This window comes from Lemur catta, chromosome 3 (assembly GCF_020740605.2).
Source record: "Lemur catta isolate mLemCat1 chromosome 3, mLemCat1.pri, whole genome shotgun sequence".
Classification (NCBI taxonomy): domain Eukaryota; kingdom Metazoa; phylum Chordata; class Mammalia; order Primates; family Lemuridae; genus Lemur; species Lemur catta.
Window position 1 is genome coordinate 91,319,810 of NC_059130.1, and position 19,835 is coordinate 91,339,644.

The 19,835-nt window shown below is 52.4% G+C and overlaps 1 pseudogene; it reads left to right on the top strand.

The window, feature by feature from the left end:
• Window positions 1-313: 313 nt before the first annotated feature.
• On the top strand, window positions 314-6,529 carry LOC123634861 (annotated as a pseudogene).
• Window positions 6,530-19,835: the final 13,306 nt, after the last annotated feature.

The window sequence follows — 19,835 nt, forward strand, 5'->3', positions numbered from 1 at the left end:
CCACAGAGCCCCCAGGACAGCGTCCGTCTGCACAGCCAGGGCCCGCTTCCCGCAACCGGCACACACGCAGCGCCAATGTGTTAGGACTTATGCACGGTCCCCGACATGGGAACCCGCCACCTCCCTCCGCCAGGGGCCCCGTAATTCTTCCAATGTGGCTGAGAGCTAGGAGACTCCAAGGGAGGGAGGAAGAGAGGGAGGGGCGAGACCACCTCTGCTGACAGACAGCTCCTTTACAGCCCGCCCACCAAGCACACGCTCCGGTGGGGACCGGCCCCTGGGAGCAGGGAACCTGGCCAGCTCACAGCTACCCATGACACATCGCAGGCACTGGGAGAGGCTGACCCCTGTCACTCAGAGTGGCCCTGGGGACCCCGATGGACAGAACCAGGAGAGACTGGGCGAGCCCCGACAGCCAGTGGAGGTCTGGCAGCTCTGGAGCGGGCCTGAGCCCGGACATAAACCCTCTGCCTTCCAGTCCCCATCCAGTTCCCATGTCTTGCCAGGGCAGCCAGCGGGCCTTGGTACAGCAGGGCTGGCTGGGCAGGTCCAGGACAGAAAGATAGAGAGAGAGGCCCGGGACTCAGAGCTGCCTCCCCGTCCTGGTGGCCCGTGTGGCAGGTCTCCGTGGGCAGGTCGCGAATGTGTGAGACCATGTGGAAGGCTAGCTAGTACAAGAAGAGCTTCTGTTCCAGGTCTCCCCACCGGCTTGCTGTGCAACCCTGAGCTGGACTCAGCCTCCCTAGATCTCTGGAGGGAGGGTGAGACTGCTTCTCTCTAAAGAGAGTGAGACTAAGATGCCAAAGAGAAGAGGGCATCAGAGGCAACTCTCTGTCATTCAGACCCCAGGCTCCTTACTGGGATTCCAACTATCCTGGAAAGCTGAGGGTGAATTAGGATTTGGGTTGGGACGGGCTCGGCAGCTGTGAACTGGGAGAACATTCATGGATGCTTCTGTGGGGCTACAGCCTGGCGACGCTGGGGACACAGCTGACTCCGCCTCATCCTCACCCATCAGGCCCTTTGCCCTTCGGCTGGTCACACTCACCAGCTGCCTTGTGACAAAAGGCAGCTGGTGGGTGTGACACTGGAGGGACAGGCATTGTCCAAGAAGAAGAGGGAATGGGCTGTCGGTTTCCACAGGGAAGTAAGGCAATCACCTGGAGGAGATGCCAGGTGAGCCAGGCCTCATGGTGTGGCCCTTCCCTGCGCACGGCACAGAGCAGGGACCCAGTGAGGGAGGGAGGGAGGGCTGTGTGGGATGGTGGATAAGTGGTAGGTGGGCAGGAGGGATAGTGAACAGGGCAGGGGATGGATGCTGGGTGGGTGGATAGACGGGTGGGTGGATAGACGGGTGGGTGGATAGAGGGGTGGGTGGATGGGTGAGTACAAGGATGAGCAGATAAACAGGTGAGTGGATGATGGATGGCAGATGTAAGAACAAAGGAATAGTTCATTGAATTGATTCATACAATTCTGACAAGTGAAAGGATAGAAGTGACAGCCCCCTTCCCTAAGTTATCAATGTGAACATCTGAGGCTAAGAGAGGGAACATGACTTCAGGTCACGTAGTAGATTAATGGCAAACCCGGGACCAGCATTCAAGGCTCCTGACTCCTAGCCAGTACTCTTCCCCCTCCACAATGCCCACCTATTCCATTCTCCTATTCCCCTCTGCTTCCATATGGCTAGTTATGGCAAGTTCAACATGTAGTGGGAGTGGAGAGGGGGCCCCAGAGAGCCCTGAGCAGCCCCACCGCTCCCGCTGGCCCAGTCACCATCACACATCGGGAGGAGCGGCAGCTGCCGCAGCCCACCCCAGTCACCGTCACCGCAACCATGAGCAGCGAGGCCCAGCAGCCACCCGCCCTCAGCGCTGCCGACACCAAGCCTGGCACCACGGGCAGCAGCACAGGGAATAGTGGCCCTGTCCGGTGGCCTCACAGCAGCAGCAGCGCCTGCCTGCAGGGACAAGAAGGTCATCACAATGAAGATTTTGGGAACAGTAAAATGGTTTAATGTAAGAAACAGATATGGTTTCATCAACAGGAATGACACCAAGGAAGAAGTATTTGTATACCAGACTGCCATGAAGAATAACCCCAGGAAGTACCTTCGCGGTGTAGGAGAGGGAGAGACTGTGGAGTCTGATGTTGTTGAAGGAGAAAAGGGTGTGTGGAAGCAGCAAATGTTTCAGGCCCTGGTTCAAGCAGTTCAAGGCAGTCAACAGGCAGCCATGTTGCAGGAGTCCACCATGCAATTACCAGAATAGTGAGAGTGGGGAAAAGAACAAGGGATCGAGGGATCAGAGAGTGCTCCTGAAGGCCAGGCCCAACAACCCCAGCCCTAGTGCAGGCGAAGGTTCCCTTCTCACTACATGCAGAGACCCAATGAGCGTGGACCACAGTATTCCAACCCTCCTGTGTGCAGGGAGAAGTGATGGAGGCTGATACAACCAGGGTGCAGGAGCACAAGGAAGACCAGTAAGACAGAATATGTAGCGGGTGGTTATGGACCATGATTCTGCAGGGGCCCTCCTCACCAAAGACAGTCCAGAGAGGATGGCAATGAAGAAGATAAAGAGAATCAAGGAGATGAGACCCAGGGTAAGCAGCCACCTCAACGCTGGTACCACCACAACTTCAATTACCGACGCAGACGCCCGGAAAACCCTAAACCACAAGAGGCAAAGAGACAAAAGCAACCAATCCACCAGCTGAGAATTCATCTGCTCCGGAGGCTGAGCAGGGCGGGGCTGAGCAAATGCCAGCTTACCATCTCTACCATCATAGGTTTAGTCATCCAACGAGAAGAAGTGAATATGAAATTCCAGCAATAAGAAATGAACAAGAGATTGGAGCTGAAGACCTTAAGTGCTTGCTTTTGCTGTTAACCAGGTAACTAGAACTATTTCCATTATCTACGCAGCATGAGGTTTTTATTATTTTTACCTAAAGACCTCTTTTTTGGTAATAACAAACGTTTTTTTAAAAAGCCTCGTTTTTCTCAATACGGCTTTAAAGGTTTTTAAATTGTTTCATATCTGGTCAAATTGAGATTTTTAAGAACTTCATTTTTAATTTGTAATAAAAGTTTACAATTTGATTTTTTCAAAAAAAGTCAACACATTGCAAGCACCTGTTAATAAAGGTCTTAAATAAGTAAGAAAAAAAAACCAGTTATGGCAGGGAGAAAGAAGAAAAACAGAGGGAAAGAGAGGAGGAGGGAGGGGAGGGAGGAAACCACACTGACTTTGTGGTAAGGGTCCTGGGTTCAGGCACTTGACCTTGGGCAAGTCATTTTCCTGGTTTGGCTTTTTTCCCATCAGTAGTAATAGGCTTAGATCACAGGAAAATTGCTTTGAAAGACACAAAAAGCCCCTACAAATGGGAGGAAGGAGATGAGAACCATTTTTTTCATGGCTCCTCACTGCCTGAGTGGTGCCCCCGGCTTCGAGACAGAAGCAAGTCCAGGGGCCGAGTCAGAAGAACCACCCCACTGACTCTGCACTAGGACCCCACGGCAGCCTGGAGGCTGGGAGCTCAGGGCCGGGGGAGGGATGCTGGGCTCTGGCTCTGCCCCTTCTTGCACTAGCAAGGTGGTTAGAGCGTGGACACCAGAGCCAAGGGCCTGGGTTGGAATCCAGGCTTCACCCCTTCTGAGCTGTGTGGCCTTAAGCTGGTCTTGTAGTCTCCCTGTGCCTCAACTTCCTAATGTGTAAAATGAGGGTGATGATAATGAGGAGGCACACCTGCCTTGGAGAGCTATTGCAAAGATTAAACAACTTAGCACGCACCAAGGGCTTAGAACAGCACGCCACTGTCCTAATGAGTGCTAGCTATTCATAATAAGATGCTCTGAGGCTCATCCGTGGTGTTGAGTCCTCCAGGAAGCTTTCCTGACCTCACAGGCTGGGTTACGCTCCTCGTAGCACCCCACAAGCTGTGGGGCTTCCCTCTAGTGAGGCCTTTATCTTCCTACGGTTATATCCTGTTCTTGAGCTCACTTCACAGAAGCAGAAACTGAGGCCCACAGAGGTTAAGTGTCTTGTCACCCTGCCCTGATCTCCCACCCTTGGCGCACACATCTCCAGTGACGGGACACTCCCTCCCTCCCAGCCACCCCCCAGCCTGGGCAGGTGGTAGCATCCGAGCTGAGTTTGCAGGGCAGGAGTCAGCCAGGAGCAAGCGGAGCGTGCAAAGGGGGGCATTTCTGGCACAGCCCCAGCAGGCTAAAGCCTCAGAGGTGAGAAACTGCCCCGTGTTGGGGGGATACCTCTAGCACCTCCGGGGTAGCGCCGAAACTCACAAAGTGAGGCAGGGGGCGGGGACGGAGAGGTGGGCTCCACGTCACCATTGCCTGCACTCCAGGCCAGGAGGCTCAGACGTGATGCTACAGCAACAGGGAAGCCACTGGTCCTTTCAACATTACATGGAAATGGTCAGATTTCCATTCAGGGCCTCAGTGAGCAATAAACACTGTGCGAAGCTTACTATTATGGCTAATAATGGTTTGTCACTCTGCCCCGTAATTGCCGTTTACAAGACCATCTTCCCTCCGCTAGTGCATAAAGCCCACCAGGGCAGGATCTGTGTGTCTTGTTCATCCTGTGCCCCTATGTTTGGCACAGAGCAGACACTCAAAAGATGTTCTGTCGAATTAATTGACTAATAAAAAATGAAGCACGTGATGCCAACTGTTGTGAACCATTTTACAGAAAAAAAAAACAACTCTGGAGTCGGGCAGTCCTCAGTCCAAACCCTGATGCCCCATCTCACTGCAGAATGGCCTTGGCCAATCACAGTCCATCTCTGAGTCTCAGCTTCCTCCTCCTCAAAATGAGTTTAATAATTCCTTCCTCCCAGGGTCGGGGTGGGGTTCCCAGCCCAGTGCCCCCCACATAAGCAGGCCCTCAATAAATACCAGCTAAAAGAACAACATGAAGACCCTTGGACACAAAGTCGCAAAGCCACTGCCTGGTTCAGACGTCAGCAGACAGGAGGGAACGTGTAAGGGGCAGAATTTTAAACCTGGGAGACCTGGATTTGAGTCCTGGCTCTGCTCTTTCCTAGCTGTGCAACCTTAGGGAAGTAAATGAGCCTCTCTGGTTTCCTCATCTGTTCAACCTGGGCATTAACAATAATACCGATCTCCAGGAGTTGTTGCTGGGACTAAGGGAGATAACAGATGTAAAAGTGCTTAGTGTATACAAATGTGGGCGATGATTATTATTATCATGACAGCTCATAAAACCCGGGTGGAGCTTCCTGTTATAAACAAGTCCTCTCCCACCCCACCCGCAGTCCAGGGGCTGGCGCAGAGCTTTGTTCCCAGGAAGGGCATAGCTGGAGGGTCTGGCTGGGCTGGGGCAGAGGCCAGGACGGGCTCCGCGCTCCCACCATCTGCACCGTGGGGTCGGCCCATCTGTCCAGCAGTGGGCACACATGTGGCCTCATCTGAGGGCGTGAGGTCGTTGGGGTCAAGCAGGAGAAAATTGGGGGCAGATGAGGGGAAGATTCCAGCTTATTTTTAGAAAAGGGGGAAAGAGAGGAAGACAGGAAGGCCCTTGTTCGTCGGTGTTTCCACCATGTGGATGGCAGGCGGGAGCACAGGCAGGCAGCCAGGCCGGGTCTGGAGACAAAGATGCGTCCACTTCTGTGGCTGCTGCCACAGTCGCTGCTGGCTGGCCATCCCCACCCGCCCATCCTGCCAGCCCATCCCTGGGCCCAGGCCTGCACACTGCCCCTTTCTTCCCAGACCAAACTGAATTAGAATGGTAAGTCATATTAAATCTTTTAATTAATCTAATTATTTTTTAAAGCATCATAAAGATAATATTCCAGAACCAAGATTACAAATTCCATCCTTCTAACATGCATGAAGCACCTACTATGTGCTACATCTGTGTCAGGCTCCGCAAACAAAATGAATAAACTTAATGAGTTCCAGTTGGTGGAAGAGTCTCTAATTCCAGTAGGAAAGAAGGATCGGGAGTTCCATGAAAGTGCATGTACTCACGGCTGTATTCCCAGTGCCTGGCACACAGGCAGCACTCAGAAGTACCTGTGGAATCAGTGGCAACCATCATACCCAAGGCAAGCTGAAGGGTTGTATGAAGAGGCAAGCACAGAGCAGTAGGGACCTGAATGCCAATACCAGCTGTGTGATCTAGGAAGGCTTTCCAGAAGAGGTGGCAATTGTGGGCTTTGAAGGCTGGGAAGAAGTGATGGAGAGTGTACAATATAATTATTATGAGTATGAGTATGAGTACAGGAGGCAGGGAAGTTTAAACCATGCATGGGACATGCAAGGGGGAGAGGGGAATACCAAGCAGGGAAGAATGGGTTTGGGGACTGTGTCCCTGTCTGCACATTCAACCTCAGATGACTGCACACCCCAGCCCTGTCGGTGCAGCATTGTCACATGCAGCCCTGGCTGTACCCAGTGGGACTCTCACAATGTGGACCCCAGGACTCCGAAGGAGACTACAACGGTCCGGAGGTGCTGAGTCAGCAGGACCACACCTGAGTTAGAGCAGCGACCTGCTAGCTGCAGTGTAGAGAGCCTGAGATGTGGAATGTGACGGCGGCAAGGCCAGTGGGCCCTCCCAGCACAGGGCTGGAACACACTAGGGCATGGCACACAGCAGGCCTGCAAAAAGTGAAGTCCGCTTTTCCCCTGGGGTTCCCAGGTCCTGCAGCCTCCCCGGGTTAACCTGCCCTGTGTACCAAGAGGCGGGACAATGGAGCCAGATTGCTGAGATGTGAATCCTGGCTCTTCCACTTCCTGGCTGTGTGGTTTAGGGCAAGTTGCTTCACCTCTCTGTGCCTCAGTTTTTTTGTCTGTAAGATGGGCATAGCTATAGTTTATAAGCATAGGGTTTTTGTGACAATGAATCAATATACGTAAAACACTTAAAACAGTGCCTGGCGCTCAGCAAGCACTCAGTGTTAGCTGTTGTCATTGTCAACCTACAGCAGGTTGCGTGCAGCTGGGGTGGCCTGGTCTGGAAGGAGTGGGCTGAGTGTGCCCAGCGAGACCCTCGATGGAGGGTGGAACAACAGAGGGCGGTGGGCTTGGTGTCGGTGAACAGTCTGAGCTAGGCCAGAGGAAGCAGGAGGCCTGCTCCTTGCCAGTGGGCCAGCCCGAGGCTAGATATCAGCAGGTCCCAGTGTGGCCTCAAAGGGCATCTTTGGAAAGAGCTCAAAAAATGACAGGAATTTTCCAAATCACCTGTTTTACCATGCCCAGATACCCCAGCCCCCATCTTCAAACTCTTCAGTAGAACTTTGAAATGGGTCAAGAACAAGAAGGTGAATATCTAGAGACCCCAGAGAGGACTGTCACTCCTGAGTCTGGGCGGCAGCACGCCTACCAGAGCTGCCAGTGGGGGAGTGTGAGAGAGTGTGTGGGGTGTGTGCATGTGTACATACATGGGCACATGTGATCATGCATGTGTCCCTGACAAGAGCATACCTAGACAGACACAAGTGCTGATGTGCACACCAACAAGGGCTGGATTAACATGTGTGGTCATGGCAATGCACATATGTGATTGTGTGCACGTGTCAGTGTACATGTGCCTGCACCTACCATGGCTGAGTTCCCGCGTGAACAGCAGCTTGGCTTCCAGAGGCACAAGAGGCGACATATGGTATGCATTTAGCAGCCTGGCACACAGTAGGTGCTCATCTACTGTGATTCCTATATCCATTCACCTAAGTGTGTAAATGCACTAACCACACCTGCCCACGTGTATGGTTTGGCTGTGTGTGACTGCCACACCACTGCTCCTTGATGGTCCAAAGAATGCCCTCCCAAGGGTAGCTGAAGGCTGGAGGTCAAGGTCCCAGCTGCCAACAGGATCCTTCTTCTCCAGATCATCCTGGAAGGGGTCCAGAACCTGTCTTGGGAGGCCTGAGACCAAGCCTGTAGCCCTGGTCTTGCAACAATTAAGTGGCTGTCTGTTCCTCTCTGGGCCTCAGTTTCTCCACCCTTGTCATAAGGGGTAGTCTAGGGGATCTCCAAGGGGTTTCCCCCTCCAAAGACCCCTGGCTCCACAAAGGCAGGTAACTGGGAGCAGCTGCCACTTGAGTGAGCATGAGGGCACTGGGGAGGAGGGTCGCTGCGCTTCCCAGCCGCCGGACACTGCCCCGTGGTTTATGTCAAATTGTCAGCCCCAATCCTGCTTTCCTCCTGGGCAAGGCTGCTTTCAACGGACCTCAGAGTGGTGGCCTGTCCAGCCGCTGTGTTTACAGTGCTCAGACGCCGCCGGGAACCTGATCCAGGCAGACCAGGGTGGGCAGCCCCACTGGGCCCACGCCGTGTCCACATTCATTTCCCGGAGACTGAACACGGCCAGCCCGCCCACCTCGCTGAGTCCAGCTGCCTGGCCACCCTCCCACGGAGGGCCCAGCTCTTGCAGGCAGGCACCTTGGATGGCTGCAGATGGCGCCAGGGCCCAGCGAGCCAGCAGCAGGGTTGGGTGGGGTGCAGAGGGAGAGAGGAGCTCCCTCTCGCCGTTCCCCCCACTGAGGCCGCTCTCCTGCCCGCGCCGTCCAGGCACTGACTGGCCAGTTCACGCACTTGCTCCGTCAACTCAGGGGTCAGCAAACTGTACGCCTCACCGCCTAGGAACTGAGATTGCTTTTTATGTATTTAAATGTTTGGGGGGAAATCAAAAGAAGAAGAATATTTTGAGACACATGAAAATTATATGAAATTTAAATTTCAGTGCCCATAAATAAAGTTTTATTGGAACCCAGTCATACTCACTTATATTTATGTATTGTCTGTGGCTGCTTTTGTGCTACAATGGCAGAGTTAAATAATTGTGACAGAGACCACATGGCCTGCAGAGCTGAGAATATTTACTATATGGCCCTTTACAGAAAATGTTTGCCAACCTGTGATCTAAATCCCTCATGAGTGGCAGTATAAATCCCAGGTCTCAATCATGGGAACCCACATAGGAGCAAGGGGATGCAAGAAATGTCACTTTCTTTGCTTCCTATAACTTAATTTCTTAACCCAAGTTTCTGGAGTCATTCCACATTTCTGGAATCCTACGTGATGTCAGATGTGGGGCACAGGCAGGGCAGGACACCTAGTCCCTGAGCATCGGCCCACACTGATTATACCTGAGACCTCCCACTTGACCCTGCACACCTGGCCGCCTCTGCCACCAATATGGCAGCATCTCCTGGGTGCACCCCAGCCCTTCCTCACTGGGCTCTTGTCACATCCCCAGCAAAGCCTCTCTTCTCCTCCCCTTTAGGTTCCTCGAGACACTTGGTTTATCTTTCTTCTCTCCTTTACTTACTCCCTAAACACTCTCCATTCTAAGAGTTCAGAGACTTGGAGAACAAAGGCCAGAAAGGCTTGCAGGCCTTCTGTGTTCTGCCCTGTCACCTACCTCCCCCAGAGCAGTGAGCACAGACCCAGGGACCTGAGGGAAGGAGGAGGGCCTGGGAGGAAGGACAACTAGACCAGGCAGGGACCAAGATCCAGCCAGATGCCCATTCATTCACTCTCCACTCCGCTACATCCGAGAGTTCATTCAGTTGTTCCCCACTCGTTCCTGTGGAACACCCAGGGCCCCACCAGACACCGGAGGAAGACGGTGCACAAGGCACAGCCCGGCCCTCACGTTGTGCACAGTCCAGGGCAATGGCCGCCAGTAAATGTTTAACAACTGGCTCTCCAGGAGGAAAACGATCCTTATTTGTAGCCTTTGCCGATTTCTGTGATGTAAAAACCCCCACTGTGGCCAATTTCAAGCTGTGCACATGATACCACTGAACGTAGAGTTGGGAAGAGACGTGCGCCATCAGCTCTCGCAGAAGGCAGGCGCCAACTCCAGCACACCGTTGCTCCTGGGGGTTCAGACACGTAGCCGACATTGCGCACAGTTTAGTAGGTGTGAAATGAGAAAAGCACAGCGGCAGTGGGAGCACAAAGGACGAGCACCAAACCTGGCTTGAAAGGTCCATCCTGGAGGGCTTCCTAGAGGAGGCAGCATTAGAATTGGAGGAAGAGTAGGGGTTTGCTGGGCAAGGATGGAAGGGAAGGTCCTCCTGACCAGCTCACTGCACCTGTCCCTCCTTTCTCTGCACTCCTGTGTAACCCCCACGGCCTGAGCCACACTTTTATGTCCAGTTGGGCATCTCTTTTCTCCAGAAGCTCCACAGATTCTTAAAGTTAGAAAGCAAATGCGTGGGCCACACAAGGTTGCGGAGGGAGCCAGCTCGAGTGTGCATGACGGTGACAGCCTGTGCGGGGCTGTGCTATTGCTCCCGGTTATTCACCCGGGAGGATGCTACATCCCCACCCATGGCCAGGGAGCTTGCAGTGCCTCCTGTGGGTGGAGCTGACGTCGACTCGGCCATGTCTCTTGCTTTGGCCGATGGAAGGTGAGTGAAAGGGATAGTAAGAGCTGTTGTGTGATTTGGCCATTTCTCCTTTGCTCTCTGCCCTGAGTATGTCATGTCCCAAATAGGGATGGCTGCTTCACAAGGATCCTGGAATAAACCACAGTCAGCCCACAGCCACCGCAGACAGAATGTCATGTGGGCGAGAAGTAAATTTTGTTATTGTAAAGCCCCTATTTGGGGCATGCCATGGCATGCCTATTACCACAGCATAACCTAGAAAAAAACTGACTAATACTCAGCCCATCCCCATCCAGAACTGGCACACGCCCGACATCCCCTTGGTGAGCTCCCAGAGACACACTGAGTCTCCCTGTCTCCCCAAGTCTTGAGCAACGGTTTACGCAACCCAGGCTGATGAGGCAAGCCCGGGGTCCCAGAAATGGCCAAAATTCCCTAAAGTTCTAGGATCACCCCTTGGTCCTGGGGAAAGCAAATGGAGCCACTTGTTAGTGGCTCTCCAGTTCAATTCTCCCAGCTGACAGAAGCTATTAGTAAATGCCTCTCTTGGCACCAAAAAAATGCTATCAATCTCAGCCCCAAATCACTGCAGACATTGAAAACGCTCTCTTCTTTGAGAAACAGGCCAAATGCAATAAACCTTCTGTGCAAGAGAGGAGTCAGGCTGAGGTCAACAGGAAGTGAACTCTGCGCCAGGCCATGCTGCCCTCAGGGAGCTCCCAGGCTAGTGGAACCGACAGACACAAGAACAGATAAATACGTGCAAGTGAGTGTGGTGCTCACCTTTTTACAAAGTGCCGTGGGATCACAAGGGAGGCAGCAATGAACTCTACCTAGACAGCCAGAAATCCTTCTGGTTAAGGGACGAAGAGATGGATGATGGATGATGGTGGATGGATGAGGGAGGGAGGGGAGAGGGAGACAATAAAATGAAATCTACCTGGAAGGGTCAAAGGACCTTTCACAAAGAATATTTGAACCAGACCTGAAAAATAAGAACATCACCCGATAAAGAACATGGACAGGAAAGGAAAGATGATGCTCCAGATAGAGAGAATAGCCTGTATGGAGGCAGGAAGGAAGGCTCACTGGTCTAGGAAAGCAGGGAAGCATGAAATGCGAAGAGCCACAGTGGCACACTGGAAAGGGAGGGGATTGTGGAGTCAGATAGACTGCAATCTTATCCCAGCATCACCACTTCCTGGCTGGGTTACCTTGGGCAAGTTACTTAACCTCTCTGCGTTTGTGGTATCAAACCCATCTGCAATGTGGGGGTAATAACCCTCTCTCACAAGGTTATTGAGGCATGTTGGTGAGATAACATAAGCAAAGCTCTGGACACTGTGATTGTACAATTAATGATGGCTCCTCTGGCTTCCCCCAGGCTCAGTTCTCCCAGGGTTTGGACCCTGCAGTGGTGGGGCTCTTCCTCCTAGCTGAGACCACCACTTTCTCCCTGTTCTGGGACTTATCACAAAGCTCTTATCCCAAGGGCCTCTCTGCCCTCCTTGCCCCTTCAACCACTCCACCGCAGCCTCTGCACTTAGCTGTCCTGCCTGCACCGGCCAGCCCAGGAGGTTCCCCAGGATGCAGATCTCATGCCCCGAGGGAGACACACACAAAAGCCAGGTGGAGAGGCCAGGCAGTCCCGGGCCATGCCCTTGGCTCCCACCCTTGTAATCTCACCTCTCCTGGGCTTCAATGTCCCTGATGTTATTCCCAGTCCTGAGCCCAGTTTCCTATCCCAACTCCCACTAGTGCAGCTATCCCCATGGGGAGATGGGAGAAGCCAAACAGTAATTAACTAAATTTGGAAACAAAGCCACATGATGAATGTTATGGACACTCAGGCCAGAGCCCAGGAAGGGAAGTGATTCAGGATCCGGGAACATCATTCAAGGCCTTTCCCAACTTAGTACACACTCAATGAGTATTTTAGGGCAAATGCATGCCTGTCCCTGCTCACCTTCCCTGTTGCTCACACAGAGTCCTGCCCTCCAGTCCACAGAGCTACCTGAGACCCACTCTGCCTCTGACAACCGGGCCTTTGCTTGTGCTGTTGCCTCTGCAGGAAGCACGCACCCCCACCCCTGCTCGTCTTTGCTGAACTCTGCCTCCTCCTCTTCCCTGGAAGACTCCTCTGCATTCCCACAGCCTCCCGCTGCCCCAGTCGCAGGTCTCACCTACCGTGCTGGCTGCATTTGGGGACCTCCATGCATTTCTGACCCCCTCACTAGACTCTGGGCTCCTCCAAAGGCAGAGATGGGGCCCCGAGCACTCAGTAAGGGGTCCGGCCCCGGGGAAGGGCTCAGCGGGTATCTGGTGAGTGAGTACACGTGTTTTCAGGTCAGATAATCCCCAGGCCAAGGCTACTCCAGGAGGAAGCAGGAAGCCATGGGAAACAGCAGTACCCCTCCAGGCCACCAGGGGGGTCAGACAGGAGTCAAGCCGGAACCGTGCTGAATGCCGCCCTCTCCCCCTGCTGGCCCACGGGAATTACTGCAGCTTCCCACGGCCTGACTCGCCCCCAGGAGCACCCGAGTCTTGGGAGAATCTGCGTGAATTCCGAGACCACAGAAACCTGCAGTATTGGAGCCAGAGGGATTTTACATCCGAGAGCTTGACATCACGACTGCCCCCATTTAACAGATGGAAAAACTGAAGTCCAGGCAGAGGACTTAGACAGCCAAAGGAAAATCCAGCTGGAACTGAACCCAGACCTCCTGAAGACTATGGAAAAGATTTTGAGGACAGGAATGTCCACAGTGATGGGACTTCCAGCCTGTATGACTGCCCGATTGGTCCCTAGGTTCTGTTTCATCTCTTCGTCCAGACTCCAGAGCTGGGCACGCCCTACTACTGTCAGATACTTGCTAATTAATTTGTTCTAAGTCTTCTTTTTTAACCGCACTGTGCACTCTGGAAGGTGGGTGTGGGTTCTGACTCTGTCCACACTGGTTGTGCGATTTCAGACAAGCTGCCTCCCTCTCCCTGCTATTAGTCGTCTCACAACTAGAGTGTGGGACTACACCAAGAGAGGCAAATAGGTTTCCTTTCAGTGCCAACTTTGACTGATTGTAGTGGCTGCTTGAGCAGATGTGTAAGGGCAGAGGCGCCTGACTGATCAGCGGGGCTGTCGTGGGGCCAGGAGGCAGTTTTGCAGACTTACAGCCCCTGGGTCTATGCGTGCTGACCAGGCTCCTAAGGCCCCTGAGACCTTTCCAGCTCTCACTGTCCACATTTTTTGTTTCTCCTGTCTCTACTGCAACCACCAAAAGCAGTATCAACCTCTGTGCTGGATACAAAGTTTTCAGAGATAATCACACAATGTCTCTGTCCTCAAGGAGCTCAGAGTTTGGTAAAGGACACTTGCCCAAATTCACATGCAAACAAGTGCAGGTGGCCGCTGTCTGAGCAGCAGACTTGGGGAGACAGGGGCTTTGAAGGTCAGGCACCTGACACCTCAGGGGCGGGAACACTCTGATCAGCAATCCTCCCCCACCCCCAGCCCTCACGGGCGGTCTCATCAAGACACTGCATCACACAGTGGTGCGGTGGTTAAGATTTCAGGTCCTGGAACCTCGGTTCACATGCAGGGTCTGCCACTTCCCAGTAATGTGATCTCAAGTTATTTAATCTCTCTGTCTCTCCATTTCCTTACCTCTAACATGGCCTGGTGGGATTGTTGAGTATACAGGTAAATCGTGTGGAGCAGCCCTCACCAAAGGTGAGCTGGCAATATGACTCTGACTTAAAGTCTTCCTCCTTCTCATGCCCTGGCTTTGCATGCTGGGGAGACACAGACCTCTGCTCCTGCTGCCAAAGGACAGATCTATACAGAATTGGGCCACAGGCAGTCCCCACCAGGTCTTCCCTCCTTGGAACTGACATGTAGCACCTCCACTTGCTGCTCCCATGAACATTTACTGGCCACAGTGCTCTGACCTGAAGCCAGTGCCCTGGGCCAGCCCCTCCAAAGGAAGATCCAGGTCCCCAGAGAAGGAAAGGTGAGACCGTGTTCTGGGGGTGCCCCCTGCCTCCCTGCCAGGGCTGCATGCCCACACTCTGAGAGGCCTGACCCGGGAGCTGTCCTTTCCCCCCTGGGAGAGCCCACCTCCGCACACCCAACCTGTACGCGCCCCCACGTCCGTCTGAATGTTTGCTCTTCCACCTCTCCCGGAATCATTAAACATTCTGCAGTGGAAACACAGCCAGTCACGTGGCGAGCACGGTCCGCCAGCCTTGGCACTTCTCCTCTGATCCCGTTTGTTTTTCTAATATAAAACTAATATGACATAATGTATAATCTAATTTAGAAATTACCATTTGCTTGGCTGGCCCACACTGCCAGCCAATACCAACAGCAAGAGAAATTATTTAAGAATGTTTCTCTTCCTTCGGAACACGGCTGATAATTTATTTTTCCGTCAGAAGATTACTTTTCTCTTTACGACATTTCCTGCCCGTGTGATTTGTGTTAGCGTTCAATAAAATGGTCTGTGCCTCATGTAGGGAGGTGAGTCAACGCGACTTTCCTTGAATGAAAGGAGAGTGTCATTGTGGTCAAGCCTGCTGGCCAGGTATGGGAGGCAGGTGCCAAGGGGGCTATTTTTTTTAGTGGTGAGGATTGGGCAGATGTCAGGCCCCCTCCCCTGTAAGCCAGCCCAGAAGGCTGCCTGAAGGTCCGGGGTACCCCAGGACCCACTGGCCTCTTGGGGAATGAGTAATGCCCGTTTGGCATTCCTGGACAAGAGGGTTTAGCACCAGGGTGGACTGTAAGCTGAGAGTGTGCTTTACTGCAATTCAGGCTTCCAACCTGTCTACACCTGAGTCTCCACTGGAACGAAGTATCCCTTCTTTTGCAGCCACCACACACGCAGACACACACACAGGCTCCTAATGTGCCAGCTCACCTACACTTTGGTGCAATACCATTCAGACCAGCTCACTCCTTCATCCTTTCTTTCAGTATTTCAAAGGCATAGCTGACTCCTAAGGTAGAGTGGGTTTCAAATCCTGCATCTGCCACTTGATAGGTCTGTGACCTTAGAAGACTTTCTTCACCTCTGTGAGCCTCCATGAACCTCATCTGTAAAACAGAGGTTAAAAACAGTGCTGACTTCATAGGGTTTTGTAAAGGTACGACCTGATAAAGTATGTAAAGGGCTTCTTAGCCCAGTGCCTAGCACAAGGTAAGAGCTCAGTGGGTTACTGTCATTATTAAGCTCTGAACAATTGTGCTCCAGCAGTGACCAGAGCTCCTGGACTTGATGAGAGGAGTTCTGGTCCCACGGAGAGACTTGGAACTTGGAAGCCAGGCTCTTACTGTGGGGGCTAGTACCTTACTCCGAGAATTAACCAACCCAACACACTGGGTCATGTCTCATTGGGTCAAGTCACTGCAGGTGCTGAGCAGCTCACACCACGAAGGCCTGGTCACTGGCAAACAGTATGACAAATACTATCCACAAGGGACACTGAAGGGGGCTTGTTCCCTCCCACTGCAGTCTGAGGAGGAGGGACAGAAACAGCTTTCTCAAATCTGCTCCCCCTCTGCCCATGACCCGAGAAACTCAATCTCCAGGTTAGAGAATTTATTTATGCAGATGAGTGACAGTTCTGATTTCTTCCTTGATGTTGCTAAACTGATGGACATTTTGGTGAAAGACAAAGAAGTTAACCAGTCACTTGGCTGTGTCGACCACCTCCTTTGGCGATGCTTGCTGAGAGTGCTGGACAGAGTAGAGGGCGCGTCTCTGAGTACTTAGCCTCGTCGTTAATTTAACCAAGTTAAGTGGTTGTTTTGGTTTCATGGTATGGAGGCAACTGGCTCTTTATGGAACTGACTGAATGTTTAGACACAGACTCTCCTGCTTGAGTGGTTGTTTGACAGAACAGAGTGGGTGTTTTGTTACTGCCTGGTGACCAGTTTGACCTGTTGCTTTTGCATAGTTTGATGCGGCTGACTGCTTGTTTAGCTGTGGTGATTGGTGGTTTCACCAAGCTGACCAGTTGTTTTGTCACAGTTAGACCCATTTGACTGGCTGTTTAAGTTGGGTGGGTGTTTTGGCATTCATTAACCGAGTTGACTGGGGTTGATTGAACTCACTGGATGTTTGAGTGAAGTAACCCAAATATTTTGACATTGTTTGAGACTGTCGATTGGCTGTTTACAACAGCTGGGGTGTGTTGCTATTATTCGACCCAGCTGACCCATTGTTCTGGCATTGTTTGACCTAATGGCTAGCTGTTGAGTTGGTTTGGTGTTTTGGCTTTGTTTAACTCTAAAGACAGGTTGTTTGAGGGTTGTTTGATCAAGCTGATTGGTTGTTTGACTAAGTTGAATGATTGTTTCAGTATTATTTGACCGAGTTGATTTGTTATTCAAACGGAGCTGATGTTCGAAGGTACCCATTTCTTGGGCCAGGCTGATGGGTTGTTTTGGAACTGTTTCGACCAGCTGACTGACATTTAACCAAGCTGACCAGTACTTTGGGCTCTGCTTGCCCATTTCAGCTGTTGTTTGGCCAACTTTACTTAGTGTCTGCCTGCATTAGTCAGGCACGTAGATGGGGTTTCCAAAGCTGACCAGGTTTTGACCGAGTTGCCCAGCTGTTTGGTCTCAAATGGACAGGAGCAGGGGTGGCCAGTGCTTGCCAAGAAGCCACACTGGGGGACTCCCTCACGTGGGAGTGGGAAGGAAAGGGGTCTCAAGCTCGTGTTCAGGCAGGTGAGAACAGAAAGGCTGGCGGCAACGCAGCTGCTGCGTGCAAGAGCTCAGGAGCTGTGAGCCAGAGACGAATGCGTTTGGCAGAACACTTCAAGAATGCAACCTCTGGGTTAAGTGGTTGAAATTAGGCCCAAAGGGGCTGTTTTACTGAGAATTTACAGTCGCTCGTAGAACTCAGCCCTGATCAAGTAAGAGTCCCTCCTGCCAAGATGGAGGTTTGCTCCCAGCCAAGGGGATTCACCGACAAAAACACATCTCTCCCTGCCTTTGATTAGCCCTAATCTGTGCACCTCCAAGTGGTGACCACACGGATGCTAATGTTTGTTCTCCCAGTGGGTGGGTGCCTCTCCCTGAAATCCATGGGTGGTGAGGGGAGGACTTTTCTCCCCATTATCTTCCTGGCGGAGACTTCAGAGTCAGGACCGCCTACACTGTGGTGTATGATGTGAGTGGCGCCATCTTGGTCCTGCTGGTGGGCCATGGAAGCAGAAATGCCCACATTATGCACTCAGCACACCAGATATCATGGCTGGAGGGGGCTCTAGAGGGGAGCTCGACTCACCCCTTCATTTTACATGTGGGCAAACTATGTCCCAGAGAGAGAAAGGGACTTTCCAAACAGGGCTTTAGGGCACTCCAAGTTATTAACTTTTTTCAGTGTAGACAGGTTGAAATGGGAAAGCCCTGATCAGGGAGCCAAGGGGAAGGGTCAGTTCTGGAGGAGGGGAGAGGAAAGGCCGTAGCCAGGATGGGGCTGAAACAGTAGCACAGCTCTCGAATCCATGTGACTTAATGCAAGTCCCTTCAGGTGAGGACAAAAGAGCCATTGCTGCAGAAACATCCAAGGTTACAAGCGCAGGTCTCAGAGACTTAGAGGTGCACAAGACCTGGGCCTCCCACCTCTATCTGCATCAATAGAAGTAGCAACGTCAGAGCAAGGGAGGTGATGGTCTCAGCAGGCTCCAGATGGAGCTCAAGGTAAGGGTTAATGGGTGAATAATAAAGTGGGTCACAACCAAGAAGTAAAGGTTCTCCAAGCCATGCCCTGGGAAAAACTGATGAAGGAGGAAGGGCTGTCCTCCCTAGAGAAGAGAAGGCATGAAAGATGGGATCACTGCCTGGAAATCACAGATTTTCTGAGGACAGGTAAGCAAATAAGCTTAAACAATGTCAGAGAATAGAGATAAGAACAGTATGGCAGCCAGCAGGTACTTGAAAAATATTTTTGAATAAAATTACAAAGAAGTAGAATACATGGAAGAGCCTTCTGACAGAGCCACTTGAAGCAGGAGAGAAATCCTGGTTACTGGAGGCTTACAGACAGAATTCTGGGTAAATAGATAGTCACATGAGTCAGAGACAGGCTTGCTACCTCAGACTCGTTACTTCTTTGCATACAACCATTAATGCAGCCTCAATTGTGCTTCCTTACTCTGGCACTGAGTTTCTGAGCTTGGGTACCACTATGACCTCCGTATTTTTTTTGTACAAAACTGTAAAACAGGCCTCACCACCCTATACTCTGGCCATCACTTTTCAAACTCATGTTTGCAAACACTGAACCTTTGTAAGTCCTGGTTCTGCTAACCAGCTCCATGAAATTGACAGCTGGGAGTAGTCAAGCATCCTGACTGAGGGCAGAGCCCTGCGGCACCTCACTATAGACCTGCCTTGGATAGTTTTCTAGACCCTGAAAGGCAGTGCAAATTGCTGGTTTTAAGATGCTGCTGTTCACTTGGAGTTGAGCGGCTTGAGTCCCTGAGCTGACTCTAGGCAGGAAGGGAAGTCAGCAAGACAGCCAGGGCATCAACTCCCACCAGGGACCCAAGAAAATACTGGGGGAGGGGCGATATGTGATCAGCCTCCATGGTCCCCAGAAGCCCTGGCCAGACAAAGACACATTGTGCCACTGCACAGGGGGTCCAAGGGCCACAGGCCCTGCAGGCCTCTGCCCTCCATCCAGGCACCCTGGGGAGGCAGAGCCAGAACTCCCAGGATACCAGCAGGGCCCTCCTCACATGCCCTCCTGCAGGAAGTCACCTTTCCAGACAGCCAGGGCTCTCATCATATCCATACGCACCAAGGCCACCCAGGGCTGAGAGCAGAGGATCAGAGGGGAAGTGAGGCTCGCTATGGGCCGTGCTGGGAGGCACCAGGGCACAGGAGCAGCCAAACTGCAATTGGCAAGCGGCTGAGCTCCCAGGACCACTCCCTGTTAACCTGCTGGGTAACCTAGCTTGGGCCACTTGACCTCCCTGGCCTCCTCTTCACAGCTCCTCAAGGAGGGAAAGTCGGGGCTAGGAAGGATTCCAGAAATCTTGGAGTCCTGCCCCTTCAGTTCACAGACAGGAAGACCAGCCCAGCAAGTCAGCGGCAAATCTAGGACTGGAGTGCCAGTGCTGTCCCCAGCCCCAAGCCTCTCTCTCTCCACCACACTGTGCTGCCTCTCCAAGACCTCCACATGGCAGGCCATCTCCTCTAAGGCTCTAGAAGCCTGAAGCCCAGAGTGAGTTTATTCATTTGCTAGGGCTGTCTTAACAAGTATTACAAACTGGTGGCTTAAAAAACAGAAACATTATCTCACAGTTCTGGAGACTAGACGTCCAAAATCAAGTCTATGGGCAGGACTGGTTCCTTCCCAGGGCTGGGAGAATCTGTCCCGCCCACTCCCCTGGCTTCGGAAGCTTTGCTGGCAGTCTTTGGGTCCCTTGGC